General features: G+C 40.9%; 1 long non-coding RNA gene across 1 annotated transcript; it reads right to left on the bottom strand.

Annotated features, from left to right (window-relative positions):
* Positions 1-4,062: 4,062 nt before the first annotated feature.
* Positions 4,063-17,200, bottom strand: LOC120736636. The gene is made up of 3 exons (XR_005696559.1): positions 17,188-17,200; positions 9,131-9,133; positions 4,063-4,198 (listed from the first exon to the last, which is right to left on the bottom strand). It is a non-coding gene; the product is annotated as an uncharacterized LOC120736636 (long non-coding RNA).
* Between the last annotated feature and the right edge of the window lie 504 nt (positions 17,201-17,704).

Genomic DNA, 17,704 nt, shown 5'->3' with positions numbered 1-17,704 from the left:
GATACACATTTTCCCGTCACAATCAACGGTTGCCGAGCGGTTTCTAGGCCAGCATGACTGAGTCTTAACACAGAGGATGAACTAAGCAGCATAGAAGTAATGATTACTTAGAACTGTAATGCCAAGTTACTCTAATAGAAATCAAGAATAAAAATAAGAGCCTGGAAATGAGTATACCAGTAAAATCAAAGCATTATAGGAATAGATTATGAATGCAAGGTTAATGTCATAAAGCTGGTCTCCTCATGGATTTGATTTAAATGATTTTGCAATCTCCAAACCTGCCTAACACAACCAGATACAATACATGGAGTCAAAGGACAGATACTTTTTACTGGTATTACTTTGTTACTTTGTTGGAAACCTTGGTCTCAGCCATACTCAGGTCATCTGCAATGATTCTCTGGCCAGGTTTCGTAGCCGCTCTGTCGTAGTCCACATGGTGGAGATGTGCTGTCAGAAATCTCTCTGCACGACTCTCTGACTGCCTAAAGCCCTGGAGGAAAAGCTGTGCTAACCAGCCAGACTATCAGACTCCAAGAGCACTGAGACCCCCAACCCTCATCATTTCCCTCCTTCCACATGAGTCAAAGAGCCCTTCTTTTACATGCCAGCTGACTGCAGGAGGAAGGAGAGGACAGCAAGGGGAAGAGAGCGTGGCCTGTCGAGGGCAGAGGGCTGGCTAAAACCCACGCTGAGTTTTAAGCATCTAACCTCTGATTACACCAGTGTGTATATTCTCTAAAAGACCATTCAACAAATGTGCAATACATGTAATACTGCTATAATACATATTATATAAGTCTACTGCTTCGCAATAGCAAGCTGCAGCTGAGCTACCGGTGTTGCTCTGATATCTATAACCCAACCTGCGTTATGATCTGCTGGAGAAACTGCAGAAACTCTGTGTGAGGAAGAAGAAGTAGCGCTAGAATAAAAGCAAACCCCAGCTGGTCGGCTCTTCCATCCTTCCTGCTCAATGGTTGCTTGACAAAGGTGCAGCTGTAATCATAGTGTTTACTTTTTCATTCATTAACTGCATGTCCTCAAACATGATTGGCAATCGGTGTGAATCGTAGATGGTGCGAGTGCTACTTCTGCTCCCTTACATGTTAGACTGAGTTAAGACTGGATGCGTCACTGATTGCCTGCCTTATCTTGAGTTACAAAGTGGTAGCTGCTTGCAGACATCTCTTTGAGTCTTTCTCAGAATATTTCACGCTTTCCATTCATCCAGACTTTGTTGCCACTTTTCTGTCAACTCTCTCCACTATCCTTTCTAATAAAGGCAAAATCCCTAAAATAAATTCTTAAAAGAGAAGTAGGGGAAAAGGTCATGATCTGAAGGATATCGCATTACCTGTCAAAACATGGTGCAGGCAATGTTATGGCACGGGCTACCTGCAGAACCGATGATGTGATTGCAGAAGTGGCAGGATGAATACTAAGCATACAGAGCTGTACTTTCTGCTCCAAACCTGTAAAACAGAGCAGACAGCACTTCACAGTGTAAACTGATAATGACCTAAAATAATAAGCGTTTCTCAAGTCAAAGAAATGGGATAATCTTCAATGGACAATTTAGTCATCTGATTTCAAACCAATAGATCAAACTTTCCAGTTACTGAAGACAAAACTGAAGTCAGAGAATCCCGCAAACAAACAACAGCTGAAGGTGGCTGTAATAAAGACTGCTCAGTAAATGCCTAACATCTCTCGAAAATTCAAAAAAAAGTTTTGTTCTGAAGCCTCTGAATTCAAAAATTTTACACTTCAGTCATATGTTGATTTTTTACTTTAAATCCCACTGTGGTGCTGCGTGGAGGCTGTCTTTGCCTTTTTCTTTTAAACACAAAAACAGCTGTGAATGTTTTAAACTTTGTGTTTAGCTTCACAAATCTAAGCAAATTTGAACCTAACTCAGCACTCCTCACAGCGACAAATGACTTTCCTTAACCTGTTGATTTTTGTGTGATTACTCAATATTTCAAACGTAGTAAATCCAAACTGGTTCTTTTTGCGGATAATGGCTTCATCATTTGATGGCTTCCAGCTCACACTGGAGTACTTTGCAGCTGAGTGTCAAGCAGTGGGAAATTAGCAGCTCCAAGTCTGAGGCCATGGTTCTGAGCCAGAAAAGAGTTGAGTGTCCACTCCAGGTCAGGGACGAGTTGGTGCCCCAAGTGGAGGAGTTTAAGTATCTTAGGGTCTTGATAATGAGCACAGTGAGAGGGGAGCGAGAGACTGACAGATGGACTGGAGTCACGTCTGCAATGATGCGGATGCGGAATCGGCGCATCGGGGTGAAGATAGAGCTGAGCATGAAAGTCGATTCACCAGTCGATCTACGTCCCTACCCTCACCTAATAGGGTAGGGACTGAAAGGCTGAGGTTGCGGATACAAGCGACATGTCCTACCGGAGGAAGCCCAGAAGTACAAACAGCACATGGTGGAGAGATTATATCTCTTAGCTGGCCTGGGAACACCTCAGTGTTTCCCTGGAGGAGCTGAAGTAGGAGGCTGGGGGACAATTGATGAATGGATGATATTAGAGCAGATTTCCTTCTGAATAAAAAAATGAAATTCTTACAAGCAATTACTGCCACCAAAATGAATACAAGCTTCACAGGCAGTAGGGTATATTTCCACAAAAAATATGTTAATTTAATCAGTTAAATGAGGTGAATTATTTGAGCAAGTAAAGCTGCTGCACTGAAATATTTCTAACCACCAATTTCAGCAACAGACCTAAGTAAGACACACACACCTACACACACACACACACACACACACACACACACACACACACACACACACACACACACACACACACACATATACCAGTCCTCCATTTCTCCAAATCACATAACACCTGAACCTCACACACAAACAAACACGGGTGTCCAAAGTGTTAAAGACGAGACCCACCTGCTAATCGCTCAGACAATCTGGCTACTGTAACCGACTTGATATGCAGGGATAACACACACACACACTCTCTCTCTCTCACACACACACACACATAATTAATGAACACACGTATTACTAGTGCACACACTTGCCACGGGCGCTTTCCACACACGCGGTTTACCCCAGTGTTTCATCCCTCATGGGGTGGAACATGTTCTTTCAGCACAGTGCACCCTCACAGTCCTCACTGAGCTAGCAGCGCTATTACTAATAAGGCAGAAAAATAAATATGGAAAGTCAAATTATACTCTGAGTCATATTGCATTGCGTGTTAAGTTGACACACAATAATAAGTCATTCACGTGTGCTACCGACGGTTTTGATTAATGAAACAGGATGAAAATACTTATTCAATTTAGGCTTTTGGATCCACTCTGAAGGTGACATACAATTTTTAAAAAAATAATATAAAATAAGTAAATCCGTGAAGAAAAAACATTTATTTTTGACGAAGAGGTATGTGGAGTCAGATGAGAGAGCGCTGTGTTTAGAGGAAGGGGATGTTGGAAGGTTGACGAGTGAAACACCAGAACAGGATGCATCGGGGATGTGTCAACGCTGAGCCTGATGGAATAGCTGGCACCCATGCCACAGGGCATACACACACACAGATACAAACACACGCACACAGATTTTGCTGTAGACGGGCAGGCGTCCATCACTCGCATCGCTCCTCTCCTACCTCTCCTGACGCTGGCAAATTAGCAGGAATTTGTTGGGGAGGGCTGATTGTTTTCTCTTTAAACGGGGCTTGTTTTCGCTGGGGAAGTCTCTCTCTTGCATGAATATTGTGTGAATTGAGGTGAATGGAGGCCTTCATGAGCTGCGAGGTGGCTGTGGTCTCTCCTGCCACGCTGCCAGCCACGCGTCCTCTACCACAACTCTCGTGCTGATTGGCCCACCTGGAGGTAGGACTGTGCTTGGGCTTCAGCAAGTTTCAAACTGCAGATGCTTACAGAACGACTTCATTCAAGTGAGTGCAAATAACTGGTTTACCAGTTATTACTATGTGGATAATTAAATGAATCTTATTTATGTAATGAAATCACAGTTGCCTCAAGATGCTTTAAAATATAAGGTTATAATATAATAATACAGAGAAGACCCCGGCAATCAGTTGAGAAAGCACTTGGCGAAAGTGGGAAAGAGAAACTCCTTTTATCAGGAAGAAATCTCAGACAGAACCAGGCTCAGGGACGGGCGCCCATCTGCCACGACCGGTTGGAGCTTAGGTGAGGAAGACTGGTTCTTTTCCATGGCATGTCTTTTATCCTGAGTATAATAACAATTAATGATTAAACATGATTTTTTTCAAAAGACACACAGAAAAAACTACAAATACCAAATAAGAAAGACAAAGTACAAGAGAAACCTGTTTGGAGTTGCAACTTTGTCAAACTTGGACCTCAGTTCCTGAAATTTAATTAACTTTAAGTAAGGGAAAGACCTTTCGGGGGTATGTCTGTGTAGCTTTTCAGTCATCCAGGTCATGGTAGTCTAAAGTGTTTAAGTTGAAGGCAGTTGGACTTGTTTTGAGACCTTGAAGATGTTTCACCTGTCATCCAAAAGGCTTCTTCAGTTCTAAAACCTGACGGGGAGTCCAAGGTATTTAATCTCTAATGGCGTTACCAACGCGGGAGTGGTCCCGACAACGCCAGAATATGTCAAAATATATTTGTGAGTCACCAGGACATGTCAGAACATATTTGTGAGTTGTGAGGGTCACATGGCTCCAGGTGTGAACAGCACTTAAATTGCCCGTTAAGGGACCTTAAGACTGCTTTAGGTGGCTGATACTTAATGTCATAGCTGAAAGGTTGATTCTGCCCAGAACGTCATTCAGATCTTGGTTCCATCAGTGGAAATTCATGAATTTGCAGGTACAGGAGCTTATTCCTTCAAATGGTTATTGACTGAAATGTTTCCATTGGCCAGCATTAAGTAAAATTTGGATGAATCCAGCCACTATGTCAAAAAGCACCTAGATCCAGTTTGCTATGATTCACTCAGCTGGACAATGGATGTATTAACAGAGCCAAATCTGGCATGGTGAGTCAGCCCTGCTCCCTATTCGTCCTAACAATTTGTCCTTCCAACTGCAAGAGGAAAAACATAATGTACCAGAATGTAATGTAATTAAAACATTGATCTACATGGGTGACATCAAGTCAATTTAAAGTAAAAAAAATGAGCTCCTGATTATTAATAAAGAGTTGGTACCACTTCTGTTTATGCCCACAATGACTACAAATGAGCCACTGCGCCTTTGAGGTGCACAGGAGATTCTGAACCTTGTCCCTCGATCTTTATTTTTTATTCCCTAATTTAACTGAATTTTAATTGATGCATGCTGTAAGCTAAATGATACTGGACTCTATATCCAGTGTAAATATTTCACATACACTAAAGTGGCTTTAACAGTTAGGTTGATAATGTAACCCTAACAAAGAAAAACTGCAAGAGGTACATTCAGGCATTAAAGTGGGCCGAAATGATCCAGAAAAGCATTTCACTGTGTTCAGCTAATGGTGAATTAAATCTTGCAGGCAGTTTATTATAAGATCACTTTTCATTGGCTGCAGGCTGGCATCTTTCCAGCTGATGCTGGTGAGGTGCTGGTTGCATTTGTGATGCAAACGTCAATAAAGTTGTGTTTGGTGTAATTTCAAATGCAGTGTTTGAAACGCTTCAACAAAAATCAACAAAAACTGTTAAAAAAAGGAGCAGTTTGGCATTGAGTTTACTAGATAAATGCAGAGCTTCTGTATTTTCTAGGGACAAAAAGTTAACGTGTGATACTGAGCGAAAAATGAAAGATTGTTTTTAAAGGTAAGACTGCTTAGAAAATAATCTTTCATTTTATAAACTAGAAATTTAAATCTTACATCTAGGGTCATAATTGAAGTTAGATTTTTTTTCCTTTCAATCATAGTGTATCTATACATGTGTGTGTGTGGCTCAGGTTGTCAGTTAACGTGTACACTAAAAAAATGTTAGCTCATTTAATAACATGCATATTTTCATTGTAATTTTGTTGCATAAATACAACAAAATTAGGTCAATTTACTGCAATCTAGTTAAAGGAAATTTACTTGATTGGTAGACAGTCGTGGGGCAGCATGGTGGCATGATACTGTGCACGGTTAAACACTGTTGCCTCACAGCAAAAAGGTCCTGAGTTCAATTCCATCATCAGGCAGGGTTTTTCTGTGTGGAGTTTGCATGCGGGCTTCCTCCTACAGTCCAAAGACACGCAGTTAGTGAGCAAAGGTTATTGGAAACTCTAAATTCCCCATAGAGAGTGCAAATGGTTGTCTCTGTCTGTGTGTGAGACTGGCGACCTGTCCACGGTGTACCCTGCCTTTAACCGTCAGACAGTAAACATTCCTCCCGGCTGGCCTGGGAATGCCTTGGTGTTCCCCCAGACAAGAGGAGAGGGAGGTCTGGGCTTCTCTGCTTAGGGTGCTGCCCCTGCGACCTGGCACCGGATAAGCGAAAGACGATGGATGGTAGACATTGAGTTTATAGCAAGCACATTTTCCTTAAAGGTTATGTAATTGTATAAATGAACCTTTTGATTTTATATATTTTAGTTGCATTTTACTCAAATAATTGGTGGTGAAAAAATAATTTTTAGTGCATGCTGGAAACTACAGATATGTTAGGTTACACTGCTGTGGCATGGAGCAGTTTACAATGATGGATGCTGGATTGATGCAGGGCAGACTGTGGTATCCGTGGTCATTGCCAGTTAGATACCGAATAGAAATTTCTGGAAGGATTTTGCAACAGCAAAGATAGTGGTTGAAGAGTAACTTCCAAAAAGTTTTGAAAACCTTATTTTTTTTTTATAATAAACAAATCACAGTCACCTCAAAGTGGTTTATATTGTAAACCAAAGACCTTACAATAATACAGAGAAGACCTCAACAATCAGACAGCCCTGTATGAGCAAGCACTTGGGGACAGTGAGAAGAAAAAACTCCCTTTTAAAACAGGCAGAAACCTCCGGCAGGCTCAGGGAGAGTTGGCTGTCTGTCGTGGCCGGTTGAGGGTGATGCCTCATGTAACATCTGATCATGTACTGTGAATACAGTTGACTGAATCATAAAGTGTAGTAAACTTTGGTGGAGAAGCAGCATCGTTCAGTCGACCAAAGCCTGGACACAAAGAAAGCAAATCTGCTGGAGCTCACAATAGAAGTTATTACATGACTCATTTCTAAGCAAGTCATGTCCACACTGCACCACTGGACCGGAACTTTGGGTTCGCCCACCTCATTCCCATTGAAGCACCAACGTTCTTACAGTAACATCTGTCTAAAGAATGTTTCTTTCTATCAAACTACAAAATTTAACCTATATATTAATAGGGATTATTTATAATGATAAAAATAAAAAAGTTGGTTAATAAAAAAGAGCTATTCCTTAAAAACACAACCAAACACATGCAGTGCACATGACATACTACTTATTCACAAAGCCTTTAGGTTTTTACACTGATATAAAGTCACAAGTAAGACATATTTCTAGGCTTGGAGGACAAATTAATATTTAAAAATAAACAGACACATCTTGACCCTCTTCAGGCCTCTGTGTCAGTCACTCAGCTTGTTTCGCACAGACCGACTCCTGCTCTCTTCTCAAAAATAAAATGCTTCATTTAACTCTCCTTCCCACTCACACAGTTTCATGCATTCACACCTGTGATCTGTCCAGTATCCACCCTTTTCTAATACTAGACACTGAGCAGTAATGTCAGGTTGAGTGCCTTGCTTAAGTGCTGCCCTTTCCCTTATTAAACACATATAGACATATACAGTCCATGACTTGATTTTTGCAGCTCTTTTTGCCGTCTAATAGAAATGTCAGAACTGGATTGCTGAATGTTAATCTCAGCTAAATCTCAGTTTTTAATGCCGGCGCTAGTTTTCCAGAAAGACCTGCATGCTCGCTGTCATTTTCCCCGTAGTGATCATCCCTTGTGACAGGTGTGTTTACATGTATTCTCCAAGGCAGCTAATGAGAAAAGACTTGGTGGAACATGGCGTTTTGAGAGATTTATGAGTATTTTCCTTCTTACGTGCAGCATACGGAGCAGAGGCCATGCAGTCAGCACAGTCTGAGCGTGAACTGCATCTGCTCTGAGTCAAGCAGGTGGATGTTTATGTGTGTGGCCGCAGAGAACAGAGAGAGTGATATAAAGTCAAAAGAGGCAGGAAGATGATGTGTTGCTGGTGTTTCACTGTTTATGTCTTGTGTCTTCAAGTGTGCCGTTGGTGTTTGTGCAGACCTCTAAATGTGAGTGTGAAGGCTGACCACAGATGAAGTGTCCTCTCTATACAACCATGCAGCTGAATCACAGCAGTTTCTGGCCTCATACACACACCCTACCTTCTCTTCCAGTAACAAAAGTTAAAGAAACAAACATGCTGCTTCTCAGTCATGCCGCGATGTCCCCATAGAACTAAGCGTGCACATTTCTTTCACCCCAGCTTTTACTTCCAATTGTAACTTAATCATTTTGCCCTTAACAGAGCCAGCTCATTTTTTTACCACCTTGGTTTATTTTTACTCAGTTCTTTAACAGTAAATTGATGCCAAACTAATATTCAGCCACGCTTAGCTTTATTTAGGAAGTGCCATCTCTCTTCTCAAACAAAACATTATTTTGAGAGAAAGATCTTTCTGCTGTTTAGTTTTCTACAGTTTATTCTATCTATTCACAGCAACTGAGAAATACTTACCTCTAACATTAATGGAGCCTCATTTCTTCAAAGGGACAGAAAAGGTGATAGAGAGAAGTAAGACAAGTAAGTAAGATAAGATAGGAGAGAGCAGAAAGGAGAGCCGGAGGGGGGCGCCCGATTTGGCTTCCCACACCTCCCCGCTGGATCGGGCTGTACGCTCTACCTCCCCACTGCCTCCCAGAAAAGGGAAGAAGAGCAGAGGGGAGAAGAGCGGAACGTTTTTCTTTCCTATTCTTTCATTCCTCCTGTTAGTTTCACTACCATGAGGTTATTTATCACTTAACTCATACAGCATTCAAATACAGCATTTAATATACATTTATATAGTTGCAGGTTTAAGCTGCTAATGATCCTGACATCTTGGAAATATACAGTACTGTGTAAAAATCTCAAACTAGCAAGGCAAAAACTGACTTTTTGCAATTTTGAAGACCTTGAAAGTCAAAATTTGGTTTGCTTTCTTAAGTCTCTCAGGGAAGCTTTCTTGTAATTTCTTCACATAGGCAGGAATAGCTCTCCAAAGTTCTTGAAGAACATTTAACGCTCTTCTTTTGATGGCAGCTGCGTTCTTTTCCATTCTCTGATAAGACAATCCCACACTTCTTCAACAATGTTGAGGTCCGGGCCCTGTGGAGGCCAATCCCTGACTGGTATTGTTCCATTGCATATGTTTCTATCCAGGTATGCTTTTACTGAACTGGCAGTGTGTTTGGAATCATTGTAACGCTGAAAAATGAAGCTACTTCCAATTGCTTGTGATGGATCAAAATGTGACCGTAGCTTCTGCCTTCATAATTTAATCTGTTTTGATTTAATTAATTAATAAGATCCTGAACACCGCTGGCTGAAGTGCAGCCACGAACCATGACATGACAGTGTTGTATAGATGCTGGGGACACTTGCTTTCGTGCCTTTCTCCTGACCTCTTAAATTTAGACGATGATTTGAACCAAAACCTTCAAATTTGGATTAATCACATCACTGGACTTGTTGCCACTGATTGTCAGGCCAGCTCTTGTGTAATTTGGCATACCTCAGCTCTTTCTCCCCGTTTCCCCTTCTTTAAGAATGAGTGTTTTTAATGAGGCTTCAGTAAACAGTAGATGGATCAGCTGAATAGCCAGATTCATCTCTCAGTTGCTTGTCAGGTCTTTGCTGAAGCTTTACATATTTCTAAAGGACATGACTTTCAGATCGTTCATCTACTGTGGATATTTTTGTGTGTGTTATGTTTGGCATTTTTAGAGCAATGGGAACAAATATGTTTTTGCAATGGGCTGCTGGTAGCAAAGGGCCTAAAGATACAATGTAAATGTAGTTCTTAGCTAAGTTGTGCAGAGACAACACTGCTCCACGGCTTTTTTATGCTTGAAATTATCCATAGATTGATGTTAAGTGGCTGACCAATCAAACAATCTCAATTCTTCTGACAAGTTTTAGGTACAAGAACTGTACTGAATGAACTAGAAGTCAAATAAAAACTTTCAATAACCTTCACAAAGCCTGGAGAACTCTTGCTCAAGAAGCTCTGGCTCCTTGGAAGCATGAAAAATGAGGGCTATTTAAACGGCGTTTTGCACAGTACTGTTTAATAGAAAGAAGATCCAGGAAGCATTCAAGCCATAATGCAAAACCAAAGTGAAAATAGAAGCCACTCTTATTTTATTGATCACTTAAAAATTACAATACTGCCATCTGGACATCGAATGGACCATCACTTGTGTTTTTTATGGTGACAAACACAATCAAAGTTCACATTTAGCAGCTCACACATTTGAAATGTGAGACGCGTCTATTAATTTATTTTTAAACATAACCTGACTACATCCACCTCCAGGTGTTTCACGGCGACCGTCCATCAAGCAGTCAGTGTGGCAGTAGCTGCTGCAGCTGGACCACTGCAGGAACCAGCTGTGTGCATGTGTGTGTGCGTTTGCATGTGTGTGTGTGTCCTTCCAGCCAGCTGTGAGGAGAGTGAGAGGTCTTTTCCACCAAAGTCAGCAGCACCTGGGCCAGCTCAGGGCAGGACCAGCAGCCAGACCAGGCCACCCAGCTTATCCTGTGGACTATTAGTCCCAGACTGTCTATTGTTGTTTTAAGCAAAAATCCCCCTCAGATACTTTTACATCGCTCATCAGTCTGCAACGCTCAGTGCATTCCACAGGTTCATATGAGATGCAGTGCTGTGATTCATGCTTTAGGACCCACCTTGCCTGAACCTGCTCCCCTGATAAGCATGCAGAGAATGAGCTATACATTATATAAGCATGTAGAAAGAGCATTACCTTTTCTAAGACGTGAGACTAAGAGCTGGCCTCTGACTCTGCATCCTCTGTGTGGCCACCTATGGCATCCTAATGCGTCATCAATATTCAGCACATATGGCTTACAATAATAAGATAAATCATACTTTGGATAGAAACATAATCAGTTAACACAGAACATAATCAATTATTTGTTTAGATCTTGTTGCAGGGTATTCTGGCTCAGGATCACCTGCTTGCAACATGTAATCCTGCAGGCACAGAAGATAGGAACTGAATTATGAAATCACATGTTTGTTTTTTGAAGGTTCTTTTGTGTTTGCTAGAATTTATGGTGAAATGCAGGCGTGAAATGGACGAGAGGTTTGGATATCAGAAGTGGTCTGAAGAAAGGCATCGTGGAGAACTTGCAGTCTGGTTTAGCGATGATGTAGAACTGGGTATCTACAAATGATTTATCTTATGCATGCAGAATGGCAGCTATTCAATGTTGCTATTGAATGTTAGTTCAAATAATCAAAATTCCTCCACAATTTTGGAAATCTTACCACTGAACATCATGACTAATGGTCTCGGTCGTTCTCATTTCAGATGTCACATATTTACTTGTGTAGTACATGAATTTCCATAGGGTGGTGTCTTGAATCTGAAGATATGAGTCGGACACTTGCATTTTGCAACTTTTATGCCCCCTGGCATGTTTTAGTGATCATCTTAGATATACTGAATGCCTGCAAAAAAACAGTCTGCTCATATTTTGTGTCTACTCGCCCTTTGTCAGTAAAAGGCCCGCCTCTTTCCACTTCATAGCCAAGATGTTGACCAATGAGGATGAGACAAATGATAGATCTACCACAGTTACCACAGAGGCTGAAAATCTGAATAGCTCTATATCACATTGTTATCATTGTGAGCTTCAGATCAGTCTATTGACCTTGAAGGAGAGGTAAATAATTCTGGACATGCTCCTGTCTTAGTGAATTTCCATAGCTGTGTTTGATGCTGCAAAAGCACTTACAGTACAGGTGTAACATAAGTGCAAGTATGTGATTTTTAGGAAAATGAACCTCTGTTCCATCCATTGGTGACATGTTGGCCTACCACTAAAATTCCATTCGTGACGCTGCTGTTAAATACATCATTATTATCATGACAGAAAGAAATTCAAATCCCACCTTGAGTCAGGAGAAGTAACCTGCTGCATTTTAAACAGAGGAAGAGAATTGTTGCTTAACCAGACGTCACCCCTGCACGGGCTAAGGCAGCTTTCAGCCTGATCCCCAAGCCGCGAAAACCCTCGCTAAGAGAAAGAGCAGCTTTACAGCAGGATTAGAGCCCCGTCTACCTTTTCCTCCTTTTTCTTTTCTGTCTCGCTCTCTCTTCTTTCTACCTAGGACAAACATAACATAGCCTGCTATTCACGTCACATCTTGCCAGTAGCCATCACCTCGATGGGAGCCAGTGCTCCACGCACGGTCTGGTGTTGAGTTCCACCAATAGGGGCAGGTTACCAGCTCCCACTGCCAACAATGTCCATAGAGTGCAAATGTTTATTTTAAAAGTTATGTTCGAGTATTGATTTTATTTCATTTTCCCTCCTCCTAGGCCGCCTGCTCTTGGCTCAGGTAAAGTGCCTGTCCATCATGAGGTTTTCCTGCTGGAGCCAGGCATGTTGTCTGTCTCATAAAAGCCGCTACTATAGTATAATGTAGCCCCGTGCCCCGAAATGTCCGCCTTTCCTCTCCAAGCACGCTGAGCTTCCACTGAGGATGTGTGTGTGTAGTGTGTGGGCCCTGTCCAAGAAAAATATGTTAGGGGGCCTCATGTCTTATAATAGTCTGGACATAGAATATCTCACCTACTAGCAGGAAAAATATAACAGTTAACATTAATACCCGATATGTCTCTTTACCCACTTATCTTATTTTATATACTGACCCTGTATTTGTATTCAATTAGCTTTAAATGGGTTTATGTTTAATATATGGAGTCACACTAACATTCTCTGTTCCCAAAACATATAGCATAAAATATATTATCTTTCGCGCTTCCTGTCTGAAGTGCGGCTCACTTTCCACCGTGTTCGTGCTTTCTGGAGCAGGTTATTGCTTTTGAAAAAGACAGAAAAAGATCCGAAATAGCTCGCGCGCAAGACATGAGCCAGACGTCCTGTCATTCCCTGCAGCACTCCTGAAGCGAGGCAGACGATAACTACGATAAGTCTGAAGATGAAAGCGGACAGCAGCAGGTATAAAGGTCACTGTGTTAGCTGCTCTGTTTCAAAGTCCGCAAACATTTCTACAGCGTGTTAAAAACACACTTGGGTTTGAGTCGTTCCAAATGAAATCAATCCTCAGTATAAGTGCTTTGTTTGTTTAATTGGCAGCATTTTCAGATGACGAATTATTCGAAGCTGCCCGTGGCCTCAGGACCATTAGATTAAGTTTATCTACTAGACAGAGTTTAGACCGTCCAAAGTTTAAGTGGCATAAAAAAGTTTATGAACCCTCTGGAATGTTTCTGTTTGTGCAAAAGTTTTGAGACACCCTTCAAATTTTTATAGTTGGCTTCCAAGAAGCCAGACTTTCATCTAATTTTTAAAGTAGTCTTGAGCCAGACCACTGTTCTCCAGGCTTTCACAGGGTCTTTGGCTGCTTTTTCACTCAGTTTTAGTCCAATCGTTTTACCTGATTATTTTCAGATGAATGTTTTTTGTTTGTTTGGCCACTAATATTGACTTATGACTCATTCAAGCTAATGCAACCAGCGACAAACCAGTGTTGTGTACACATAAATAAGGTAACCTAGCAAAAACAAAGCTTAAATGCCAAATTAGACAAGATTTGAATTTAAAATCTGTGGCAACAGGTCTTAAGGAGTAATGAATCCAAATTTGATATTTCTGGTTGGTTTGTTCTGGAGTAGTACAGCCATCTGTAAAACACAGCCGAGCGTTTGGCGCTGCATTTCGGCCAGCGGTGTTGGGGATTTTGTCAAAACTGAAGGAATGCAGAAATGCACCATCAGATTTTGATCCACCATGCAATACCATCTGGAAGGAGTTTGGCTCACTTCAGTTTTCAGCATGACAATGATCCCAAACACATTGCCAGTGTGGTAAAGGCATACCTGGATAGAAACACACAATCTGATAGAATACTATCAGACATGGACTCCCCCACCCCCTGCCTCCAGCCAAGAACTCAACATTATTGAAGCTGTGTGAGATCTTCTTTATAGAAAACAACAAAAACAGTGGCCAGTTTCCAATGAAGAGCGTTGGACTGTTCCTAAAGAAAAAAATGGCAAGAAAGTTTGCCTAAGAGATTCCAAGTTTTATTGAAGAATCAAGGTTTTATACCAAATGCCGACCCTCGAGCTCAACAGAATTGTGCAAACTCTGTTTTGCCTTATATATTTCACCTATGTTTGGATGTTTCAGTAACTCACTTTACCTGTTTCCTATTTTCCCTAGGTTTAAAGGCCAGAAACACCTTGATAACGATCATATTGTTATAGACAGGCGAGGTGAAGAGTTTGGGAAGTGGTAAGACTCTTACGACGCTCCAAGCAATAGTGATTTTATCTCCTAAAACCTGTCAGAGAAAGGACATCCCACAAACTGGTGATAGGATGATGGGGAATGGTGCTGAAAGAAGCGTGTTCCACAGTCGTTCCAGCTCATCCTAAAGGATCTGCTGCATATTTAGCATCATGTAGAGTCCATACGTTGGCAAGGTTTTTGATTGCTGATTTCAATGCGTAAGCCACAAATGAAAGCCAGAATGCTGTTGATGGCAGAATATTTTTGCTTGCAAATTCCTGGATGAGAATGAGTGCAGATGTGAATAGTTTTAGCAAAGCACACATCTAATGTTGGCTTTCCTGCTGCTACTTTTGGAAAATTAGGTTCTGCTTCAGTGAGGAAAATGCACTTTTTATCTAGTAAAATATGAATAGCAGATGAGACATTTAAGAATATCTTGTGTCATTTAGAGAATGTAATAACTGTTAATGACTTATCCAATTTATGTCATTTTAGGATACTGTTATAGGTTTATACAGTAATTTGCTGGAACATATTGTAATTCCATTTTACAGTTATGCAGACTTTTTGCACATACAGTGGGTAAAATAAGTGTTGAACACGTCACAAATTTTGTAAATAAATATATTTTGTAAAGGCGCTATTGACATTAAAATCTTACCAGATGTTGGTAACAAACAATCCAATCCACACATGCAGAGAAATCAAACCATAGATGCCCATAAATTAAATTATGTGTGCTGATGAGAAATGACGCACAGAAAAAGTACTGAACATGCTTACTAAAATGTATTTAATAGTTTGTACAAAAGCCTTTGTTGGTGATTACAGCTTCAAGATGCCTCCTGTATGGAGAAACCAGTCGCATCAGGTGTGATTTTGGCTCATCCTTCAGATCCTGAATTCTTCATGGTCCCATTGATGAACTCTGAACGTTAGCTCTTTACATAGAATTTCAACTGGCTTGACGACAGGTGATTTATTTTCTTTCTCTGAAACAAATTGAGAGTTTTATTGACTGTGTGTTTGGGATTATTGTCTTGGTGAAATGTCCATCCTCGTTTCATCTTCATTATCCTGGTAAATGGCAGCAGACTTCATCAAGAATGTCTTGGTACATTTTTACATTCATCCTTCTTTCATTTTTACGAAGTGTGCCTTCTTTAATATCGGTTTGGGGTGTTTGGGGTGAAATGCAGTGTCTTTTGAGTCTAAAGACTATACTGCACCAGACTATATTCTCCCAGTATTTCAGACTTGTCAGGCATGTCTAAATGTTGTTCAGCAAACTTTAAACATGCTTCAACATGCTTTCTCTTTACCAATGGAGTCTTGCGTGATAAGTGTGCTGATTCCAGGTCCTTCCGTAGCTCTCCACAAGTGGTCTTTGGCTCTTGGACAGCTCTTGTGATAATTCTTTTCACTCCTCTGTCTTAAGTCTTGTGGGAAGCACTTGTGGGGGCCGGTTTATGGTGAAATAATGTTTGTTCCACTTCTGGATTATGGCCCAAACAGTGCTCACTGGAAACTTCAGTAGTCTAGAAATTCTTTTGTAACCAATTCCACCAGTATATTTTGCAACAATAAGGCTGTTATGGTCATGAGAGTGCTCATTGGTTTTACCAATCAATGAGACACCTTTTTATAGGCCATCAGTTGGGACTGAACCAGCTGATGTTAATTTACACTAAGCAGCAGGATTGCTTTCAGCTGGTCTCATGACTTTCCGCATCTCCTTTTCTAATTGTGATCAGCACTTTTTCCCTGTCATGTGTCTTGCAGACATGTGTCTTGCAGACATGCGGTCATGTGTCTGCTAACCAAGTGACATTAACTGGTCGGCCATTTTGGATATGTAATAAGTAGGTAAGAAATCTACTAAACATTATGTAGATGAGATAAACTATGGCAACTATCAGGAAACGTATATATTCCCTCTCATAGGAAGTAAATGGACTGATTCTTATATAGCGCTTTTCTACTCTCCTGAAGAACTCAAAGTGCTCTATACAACATGCCACAATCACTATACTTAGTGCTTCCTAACATTCATACTCTGATGGATGCATCGGAGAGCTATTGGGGTTAGTATCGTGCCCAGGGATACTTGACACGCAAACTGGAGGAGCCAGGGATTGAACCACTAACCTTCCGATCAGTAGGTGACCTACTCTACTCGAGCTACAGCCACCCACATGTAAGAATAGGAAGTAAAACACTTTCATGACTAGCATCTTGCTCGTTATGTGGAGAAACTGGGTAAGGGAGGACAGAAGATGGATCTTAACTTACACCCTCCAAGTGTGTTTCCTGGTACTGTGAAGTTTAGCCCTCTAAAAAGTAATTTTAAATTATATCGACTAGCCCCTCCGCAACCCTGACAAGGAAAAGCAGAAGAGGATGGATGTATGGATATTAAGCCCTACAAAAGTACAAGCAGAATATAGGTGTTGTGTTGGGGAAAAAAGTAGTGATAATTTCTATGTAAAGTATATATTGGATGTGATCACTACCGATACTGGCGGACAGCTCTTGAACAAGGTGCAGATAACATCACGTGCAAACTATACTTATTTTACCCAATGTAGTTTTATGGCCATTGTGTCCCCAATGGATCTCCTGCTTATAATGCAACCTCGCTGTTCGCCCACAACACGAGAAAAAAGACAAAATAAATTTGATGCTCAGTGTTTGAATTTCTTAGTGATTTGCAGTAATGCCAACATTGTTTTTATTGAGCCAGTGATTTTAATGAGTCTTTCGTTATATTGGTGTCTCATGCAGTTATGGCACAAAGGGAGACAATGTTGAGTTGGCACTAGGGCAGAGTTTGGAACGAACTGTGGACTATTAAATGCATTTACAGTACAGTACAGAAGACTGTATGTGGAAACGCAAGCATGCGTTCGGCCACAGCTGCAGTATATGCATGCAAATATACAGCCATCCAAACACAGTGCACAGAGAGATATACAAAGAAATACAGAGTATGTCTACACTGAAAATAAAGACTAATGAGTTAGTAAATGATATTCTTTTCTTTGGAAGGGGATTTCAGCTATCGCAAGACAGATTTTTTCAACCATCACAAAATACCATCCAATCTCTTTTTAAATAAATCATTTAGAATGAAAATAATTTCCAATTGTACTCCCTAAATCTGATTAGTTTAC

The sequence above is a fragment of the Simochromis diagramma genome, unplaced genomic scaffold (genome assembly GCF_900408965.1).
Source record: "Simochromis diagramma unplaced genomic scaffold, fSimDia1.1 OVJJ01000371.1, whole genome shotgun sequence".
Lineage (NCBI taxonomy): Eukaryota > Metazoa > Chordata > Actinopteri > Cichliformes > Cichlidae > Simochromis > Simochromis diagramma.
This window is presented reverse-complemented; position numbering and strand designations above follow the sequence as displayed.